The sequence below is a fragment of the Vitis riparia genome, chromosome 6, assembly GCF_004353265.1.
Source record: "Vitis riparia cultivar Riparia Gloire de Montpellier isolate 1030 chromosome 6, EGFV_Vit.rip_1.0, whole genome shotgun sequence".
Taxonomy (NCBI): domain Eukaryota; kingdom Viridiplantae; phylum Streptophyta; class Magnoliopsida; order Vitales; family Vitaceae; genus Vitis; species Vitis riparia.
This window is the reverse complement of record NC_048436.1, coordinates 1,341,492-1,351,372: the sequence shown is the minus strand read 5'-3', so window position 1 is coordinate 1,351,372 and position 9,881 is coordinate 1,341,492.

Sequence of the window (9,881 nt, the reverse complement as noted above, 5' to 3'; positions counted from 1 at the left end):
ACATCTCTTATATGATTCATAAAATAATGTGAGGGGCATTTTTCACCTCATCCACCTATGAGCCAACTTTTTTTTAAAAAAAATTATTGTGCAAATTATATTTGGGAAAAACTTGTTTTCATACACTCATATGAAAAAAAAAATCATAAAATCGGAATTTGAGTTTATAAAATATAAATTTCAAACCGCTATCTAAGAGTAATTAACATTTCAAATACTTTTTTTGTCAAAAATAATACATTTTGACCATTTAAGTATTATCTTTTAATGATATAGGTATTGCTTTTTACTATCTTAGTTACAATTTTTGACTGGTGAGTACATAAAAATTGAATTATTTTTAAACGGTTTCTATTTTGTAATTATTTTTATATAAGTGTGGAAAAACTTACTTTTTCCTATATTTCGAAACACATTTTAAAAAATTGAAGAAAAATGAAAAGAAGAAAAACAAACTAATAATGTGGCACCCAAACTTGCAAGGGCGGACATTGAAAATATCTTCAAAAGTATAGTTTTAAACACCCTTAAGCTTGTTTGAAAGTATAATTATGGATGTTTTTAAGTTTGTTCGAAAGTATCATTTCAAACACTCTTATGTTTGTTCAAAAGTATGATTCTTGACAATGCTAACTTTAAAATTATTTTAGTTATTTCATTTTGGGTCATTTTTGTTTTAAAATTTTTTGAGTTCAGGTGGATCTATAGAGATATTTGGTGCATGTAGATATAAATGTTGTTTTACCTTGTATACCCATGTGAAAGCAATCATATTATCTATTATAAAACGAGAAACAACGAAATATAAGCTATAAAAGAGAATTAAGAGAAAGAGAGTAAGATAAAGAACTTGAAAAAGCTTTCTTGCTCACGATGTCCATTATAAAAAGAATAGGAAGCCATTTACGAGCTTTACAATGGCTTCCATTTAATACTCATCTTTAAGAGATGAGTAAATTAATGAAAGTCCAATTAATAAACTTCAATTACTATTCTTCCATGTGATGGTCATTCATCACTTTAATAAGAGTAGACTATGATATTATGTTGCATTCACTTTGCACCATGGTCATATGGAAAGAAAAATAAAGAAATGGTTGTACGAAATGGAAAAGACAATGGAAGGACCTCGAAGAGGGCAATTTGTGAAAAGGAAAAGGGAGAGAAAAAAAAAAAAGAAATGAGAAATGGAAAGACCTTAAAAGAATGAAAATTAAGAAGGAAGTGAGATTCCTAATGTGAAAGATACAAAAATTTACCCCCAAGAAGACTTTGAATGAGGAGTGTATCAGGGTATGCTCATCATTCGATGAAAGTTTGAAAACAAGATTGCATTGTTTGATTGTGTGTACATGAGCATTATCATGAATATAAATTTTATATATTTGAGTTTTTTGATATTTCAATTATAGTGAATGGATACTTGATCTAATTTAAATATTTGATAAGGTGAATATTCCAATAAATTGAAATTTTGTATATGTATTCGATTGTAAATATGCTAGTAATAAATAAATATTTTATGTTATGATCATATTATGGACATACTTGTCTCATTAAAATTTAATTAGTATTAATGGTGGATACTTGCGATGTTTTGATATTCATGCTCAACTTTTATATGATGTAAGTTATTATACTCGTGGAAACACACTATTGAGTAGTGGAAATGCTCATCCTTTTCCCATTTTATATGCATATATAGTTTGATGAAAAGATCATAGCCTATTGTACAACCGATTTTTGTCGTAGTAATTGAGACTTACCTAGATGATCCCGTAATATAATTGTTAGCGTTATTTCATTTATTCATTTTAGATTAATTTGTTTAGAGGAATTAATTTGACTAGTTGATTGTCATTGTAGATAGTAGTAACTCTTATGGTCAAATATTTGACTCAAGGTTATGGGTTGGACGGTAAAATAGTCTTTTGAAATTTTAATTTTTAAATTATACCGAAAAACACACTCTCTTAAAATTCCTTTTATGTTTGGTTTCTGGAAAATATTAAGGAAAGAAAACAAAATACAAAGGAAAATGATTTTTTCATATTTAGTTGTGCTATGAAAAAAATAAAAAAATAAAATATAATTAAAATTAATTAAAAACTTATATATTTTTAAATTATTTTATTTTTATATTGATAAGTTAAAATAAATAAAATGAGTTTGAAGTAATAAAAAAAAATAATTTATTGACTTTTAATCTATTTTTTATTTTCCTTCTATTTTTCCTTTGTATTTTTTTCCCTTATATTTTCTCTCGAATTTTTTGGAAACAAACATAGCATTAATTCTTTTGCTTACATTTTTTCTCAAATTTTCTGAAACAAACATAACATTAATTCTTTTGCTGAAAATCCTTCTCCTCCTCCTTGCTTCTATTTCTTCTGTAAGCTCTCTCATAGACGGTTCACTTCCTCCTTTTTTTTCTTTTTTTTTTTTCTTTTTACTTATGAAACCTATTTTTATAGGCTTGCGTCATTGTCTCCTCTTCGATCTGGTTTCCTCAATCTCCTCATCTCATCATCATAATTTTTTGTTTAGAATCTTAATATGAACTCTTATGCTAGGAGTGACAAATAATTCAAAAGGTGACTTCAAAGGCTAGGCTTGGCCCAGTTACTTCTCCCTAGGATGAAGGACAAACAAGTGGGGCCGTGGATGGAGGTTGCCACGATGGTGAAAATGATAGGGCCATGGTGTGTGCTGGTAGCATCAGAGGGATGTGAGATTGAAGGAGGTGTAGAGGCGGTGTGGACTGTCCATGGCAGCTAAATGGGCGAAATGGACAGTGGTGTCGTCAACAGAAAGGATGACTATGACGGTTGGCCCACGACAAGAGAGAACAATGCTGGTGGTTGTGGTGTGGAAAGGGGGAGGAATGGCTGCGACATTCCTATGGAGGCGATACGGCTGTGGTGAGGAAGATGGTGCATTGCTATGCAGAAAAGGGTGTGGGGGTCTTCAACATTTCAAATGTGGGAGTTTAGGGAACGAATGGGTTACTCATAAAATGGGTATAGGCCTTACATCCACTCCAAGCGTTTTTTGCACTAATTTTACAAAATATTTTAAATATTTTTAATATTTAAAAGATAAAAATTTTTAAGTATCAGAAAGACTAAAAATACTTTTTAAAATCATTATTAAACATACTTTTATTCTTTTATAAGACTTTTAGAATACGTTCAATAATGATTATAAGAAGTGTTTCTAATTTTCTTTATGTTTGAAAGATAAAATTTTTGAAGTGTTAAAAAAATTAGAATCACTTTTTAAAATTACTATCAAACACATACTTAATCTCAACATTACATTTGATAGTATTTTTCTTTTAAGTGTTTTTAGTAGAAACGTTTCCTCTGCATAAGTGTTTTAGAGAAAATCATTTATCAAGTATTTCTCATAAAAAAAACATATTTTTCAATTTTTTAAAAATAATTTCTAAATAATGCCCAACATATTATTTTTTCATTTTTCTTTAATAATACTTTTTTAGGCTAATATTATTGTTTTTTTTTTAAATATTGTGAAACGAATTCTTGGATAGACTCAAAGTCCTATGAGAGAGATTTTCTTATTCTCTCATAAAGATACAGATTTCCGGTATGAAAGACAAAACTTTCTAAAATAAAATATTTTTTATTATCAAACATGAAGAGTCATGAGTCATATAATGTATAATGACTAAGGGAAAATTATATATATATTAGTAGCTTCTGTAAGTCTACATTAATTATAAATCATATGTGATCTATAGAGTAAAATAAAATTAAAGCATAAATCTAAGCAATATTTATTAACAGTATACGATGATAAAACATAATGTTTGAAGAAATATTAATAACATTTCCCGACTTTATTTTTTCCAAATTATTAGAAAAGAAGTCATAATTGTTAAATGAAAATGGATTATTTGATTAAAAAGGTTTTTGAAAACCCAAAATTTGAAATTTAACCTTCTACCATTTTTTGACCTTATTTGGACAAAAATGTCCTCATTATTTATTTATTTTTTTTTGTAAAAATAACTTTCTCTTTTAAAACCTACATATAAATATGTGAAATGAAAAATGATATTTATGTAAAAAAAAAAAAAAGATTATTTTTCAAAAAAAAAAAAAATGAAAATGATTAGATACACAATTTATGAATTATTTCATCCATTTTAATAAAATATTTCAATAAAAATCAATATATTGTTGTCCGATACACTACCTATTTTGTGTTTTAAAATTAGAAAATAATAGTAAATTTTTTATAAAATAAAATAAATTTTAGAGGCTTACTTCAAAACATATAATGGTTTTAATGTATTCTATGTATTTTTTTCCATATTTTTTTTTGTTCTTTAATATTACAAAAATTAAATAACTTATTTACTAAAAATTCCTAATATGTTTTATCTCTTTCCCATTTCTCAAAACTCCTTTTCCATATTTCTTCATTATTTAATATATATTATTATTATTATTATAAAATTTTTATTTATTTACTTATTGTTTTATTTCCATATTTCTCTAAACTTTCTTTTCCATGTTTCTTTAAAATATATTATCCATTTTTATAAAAAGTTAAATTTATTTAGTAAACATTGTTTTCCATATTTTTTTATTCTTTAATATATTGATATCAATAAATATTTTCATACATTTAAATAATTTATTTACTAATTCTCATTATTTGTAAACTTTTCTCTATAATATTCTTGATTTGTCTCTTAACTTTCTTGTCCATATTTCTTTATTCTTCATATAGATTATTCTTTTTATAAAGAATTTTAAATAATTAATTTTATTTTACTTATTCTACTATTTCTATATTTCTCTAAACCTTTCTTTTTTCATATTCTTATTTTTTTTAATAAAAAGTTAAAAAATTTATTTACTTTCTTAATATTTCTTTATTACTTAATATATTTTCATACCCTTCTATAAAAACATTAAATAATTTATTTATTAAAAATTCCTAATATGCCCCATGCTTTTTTTTTCTCTCCATATTTCTTTATATCTAAGTATATACTATTCTTTATTGTAAAAGAATTAACAACTTATTTACTAAAAATTCCTCTTTCACCATTTTTCCCATTCTCTCAAAACTTTTATATATATATATATATATATATATATCTTTATTTTTTAATTATTATTATTATTAGAAAATTTTTAAATAATTTATTTATTTACTTGATCTTCTATTTCCATATTTCTTTAATAGATATTATTTCATTTTTAGAAAAAAATATTTGTTTACAAAAACTTATTTTCCATATTTATTCATTCATTAAGATATTAACATTAATATCTCAATCTTCCTTTTTCACATTTTTTAATTCTTTAATATAATATATATTATTATATTCTTTAAAATATATTATTATTCTATACACTATGGTGCAGTGGAGAATCAAGGCTCCTTTACAGCCTTCTGTTTCTATCTGGTGGTTTAGAAGGCTGATGGCCATTTCGTATTTGAGAAGACTATATTGGAGTGGTGGTTTAGAATCCTGCATAGAAAATTTCAGGTAATTCCTTTATTTATTATTTATTTATTTATTTATTTTTAAATTTCTATTTTATTGTTTGTTGAAATTTATTTGAATTTTCTATTTTCACCTTTTAGTGGCGGAGCCGATAGTTTTGTTCACATGAGGCAACCCTTGAAACAAATAGGGACCTTAGCCTAATGATCCAGAGTTGTTATTGTTAGGGGATAATAACTGGTTTGAGTTTGAGTCCTATTATTGCAAGAAGTGTAGATTTTTTGGTTTAACATTTTTAAGGGGGCATGTGCACCCCGGGAACAAATGCCTTTGTTATGCTTATTCATGTCTAAAAAAATCTGCTTTAATTAGTCATCATAATGGATAATTTAAATAATTTTTTAAATAATTGATGATCAAACATAAAATACGAGTGCGTTTGGAACTGAATTTAGAAAGTGTTTGTTGTTTTTCTAACACTTTAACCTTTTTATTTTTCGAGTATTAAAGGACTAAAAATACTTGTTAAAATTACTATCAAATACACTCTAAGACACTCTAATAATATGTTTGGTCGTAGTTTTAAGAAGTTTTTCTACCATATTTAATATTTGAAAATTTTTATTTTTCAAGAATTAAAAAGATTAGAAACACTTTATAAAATTAGTATCAAACGCATTTTAAATATCAAATATATTAGATTTGACATTATTATATATTTTTCAATTTAAGATATATTATGGTCTAAGGGAAAACCCAAATTCCTTCGTTGTATTTACTAGTGGATTATTAAAGCCCAAATCACTATTGAAATCAAATTTAAAACAACCCAAGCCCAAAGCCTATGCATTATATCCCAATAAAATGTTAATGCCCAATGCCCAAATTAAATCATTAAAGCCCAACTCAACCTTCAAAGTTCATGGCCCAACATTATATAAACCAAAGCCTAAATGAAATAAAAATAACGAAAACCCAAGGACTCTAACCCAATCCAAAAAAGCTCAAATGAAATTAAAATATTCTAAGCCGAAAACTAATTAAACTCAATATTACAAATCCAATCAATGGCCCAAAGCCGAATTAAATAACCAAAGCCCCATGTCAAATCCAAACATTCATCCAAAACCTTTTTAAAAATTAAAAGCCTAACCCAAAGCCCATGTTGAACATTGGATTCTAATTAAAAATAAATAAATAAATAAATACAGACAAAGCACAACAAATCAAGTTAAAATTAATATCTTAAAGGCCAAATCACACAAATTAAATTAATTAAGCCCTCCTCATGAGGAAGACTAGTCATCCCAGGAAGGATGACGCTACAATTTAAGATGAATTATTTAAATTCATAAAACAACTATGAATAACTCATTAACTTGTAAAGAACTCACAACTTGGATTTTTCGTATAAATTTTAATGTACCCAAGTCATATATAATGCTAATGCAAGTCAGAATGCTTAGATAAATATAATGTAAACGTGGATAGAAAAGTATAAACTAAAATTATAATATATAAATATATTAATGAAATCTTATTGTGTTACATCATGTCATGCCTTTAAGGGCTTTATTCTAATAATGTTTTAGCAACCCTCAAAGTAGACTAGGTGTCGTAGGAAGAATCTACTCCATAGCCACAACATCTCTTTGAATTATATACGTCACAAATTAGGTGGTAATTCCTTTCTATGCTTCCATTTCTAGTCGTTCCTTGGTTCTTTAGATTGTGTCATTACCCCAATATTATAACAAAACAAGATCATGGGTTATACAACCAAAGAAAATACCCCAAGTCTCATAATGAACTTCTTAATCCAAATGACTTTCTTTGTTGCTTTAGGAGCAACAAAAAATACCACCTAAAGTTAACACATACCTAGAGGTAAACCTGCAAGAGTTCTTATTAGATTAAAAGTCTTAATCCATGTACTCAAAGGGTACCAACTTATCATAATGACACATAAGAAATAGAATCCCTCGTTTCTGTAAGATACTTAAATATATATTTGACATCTGTCCAATGCTCTAGTCCTAGATTAGACTGATATTCACTCACCATTCCTATAGTAAGGCAAATATATGATCAAGAACATAGCATTGCATACACAAGGCTATCCACTCTAGAGGCATAGGCGTAAGGATACCAGGATCTCTTCGTCCCTTATCCTAGAATTAGGTTAATTAGGTGCATGCAAAACTTCTTAGGCTTTTGTAAATCCTATGTGCATTAGAAAGATTACATTTTTAAATAATAACATGATTTAGATTGTGCATTAGAAAACACCACCTAAGATTTAGACATTCCCAAATCTAATCCACACGATGAAGATGAAGATCGAAGTTGTTGAATGTCTCGAATGCCTAACATCTTCCACATGATGGCTCTTATTTGATCTTAACACATAACTAGTGGAGAGGAAGGAATGATGGAGGTTATGGTTCTCTATCTCTTTGGATGGTAAAAGGCGACTCACTTTAAAAAGGTGATGAAAACCTTAACCCCTAAGGGGTATTTATAAGGTTTCTTAATTGGACTTAAGTAACTTAAATCTATTAAGGGCTTGAATCACTTAATCTAACACAAAACGAGTCCTAATTAATTAAATAACTTAATAGGGTTATCTAATTAATCGATTAGCCCAATTCAGAGACGTTGTTCACTTACTCTTGTGCAATCTTATGTAATTACCAAAATTCCCTTATACATAAAAGTGAACTAAGAGCTAATCCAACCCTCATTGATCGTGCCAACAGGAAATATGAGCTTAAGCGGGGACTACTAAGACCCATAGGACAATACTGGCTCATTTAAAATCCAATTTTGAAGTTGATTCAATATCCAACTATAGAAAATCAATCGTACTCCAATATTTTATATAAATAACAACAAGACACTAAGTGCTCGAGTTCTTGACTTGCTATCCATTGCGTTTAGTCTCCCTATGAACTGGTGTTCATAGTCACAAGGTGAAAACTATCAACCTTTCAAGACTACCTTTATTATCCTTGAGTTATAAATTCTCCTATTGTGTTTTCAATTGACAAGTCTTAGCTTTCCAAGAGCCTATGTCAAGTTTCACTTAAGGAACTATTATGATCATAGTTTATATGAATACACCTACTTAGGATCACCCAAGGGGACACTTTGTCTCAATCCCATGAAATATCATGGTGTCTCTATTGAGAATACCTATTGTTATCAATTTCCATCAACAGTTACCCAATCTATAAGGAATATATGATCAGTTTATGATCTCACTCGTAGGTTAAAGCCACTGCTAACTTTAGCACAAGTTTAATATTTTCTGAAGGTTGAGAAACAACATAATAAAACAGTTTGATGAAATGATGACTACTTGATAGCTTTAAGTCATGACTCATCGGAGGTCTTGTTCAATGTCTAACTATACACACTAGTGCACTAACCGTGGAAAACCCATTCGATGACTAAAACCAACCATCCCTCTAATTAGGAGTTATTGCATTACAAACTCTAATGAGTTGTCTAGGCCCACGAATTGATTGTGAATAAGTCATCTACTTGTAAGGAACCTGTGACTTGGGTATTTCGTTTAACTCCTAATGTACCCAAATTATGTATAATGTAAGAAATGTAGATTAGAATACTCACAAGGTATAATGCATGGAATTATGATAAATAAAAGTGAACTAAAAATTTATTCATAAGTAATAAAATCCAAAATTTTATTAAATCATGTCATGCTTTTAAGGGTTCTATCTTAACAATCTCCAATTAGCCCTTAATGTTTCATGCTTTTAAAGCATACTAGTTGTACATATAACATATATGTTATCTCTGTGACCATTAAAGACTTTTCTTATCAATGTCTTGGTGAAGAGATCTATCTACTTATCTATAAAAGGTATCTTCTCAACCACTATATCACCCCTTTAAACTATCTTACAAATTAAATGGTACTTCATCTCAATGTTTTTACTTTTTTAGTGGTTTCTTGGTTCTTTAGACTGTGTTATAGCCCCACTATTGTCACAAAATAATATCATTATCACTAACAAGGTAATGTTATCACCTATCAAGATTATCTCTTAAATCTTTGAGTTATAGATCCCACTTATTATGTGATCAATTGACATACTGTAGCTCTAATGAGCATGTGTCCAATTTCACTAAAGGAATTACTGTGACCATAGATTTCATTATCACATGTCATTTGGATCACCCAAGAGGACACATTGTCTCAAACCTATGAGATATTATAGTGTCTCTATTAAGAACACTTATTGCCATAAGCTTTCATCAATAGTAATCCAATCCATATGGAGATATAAGACCACTTTAGGATCTCACAAAGTCTTTTATTGATTTTAGCACATACTCAATATTCTCAAGGTTGAGAGTCCATGCA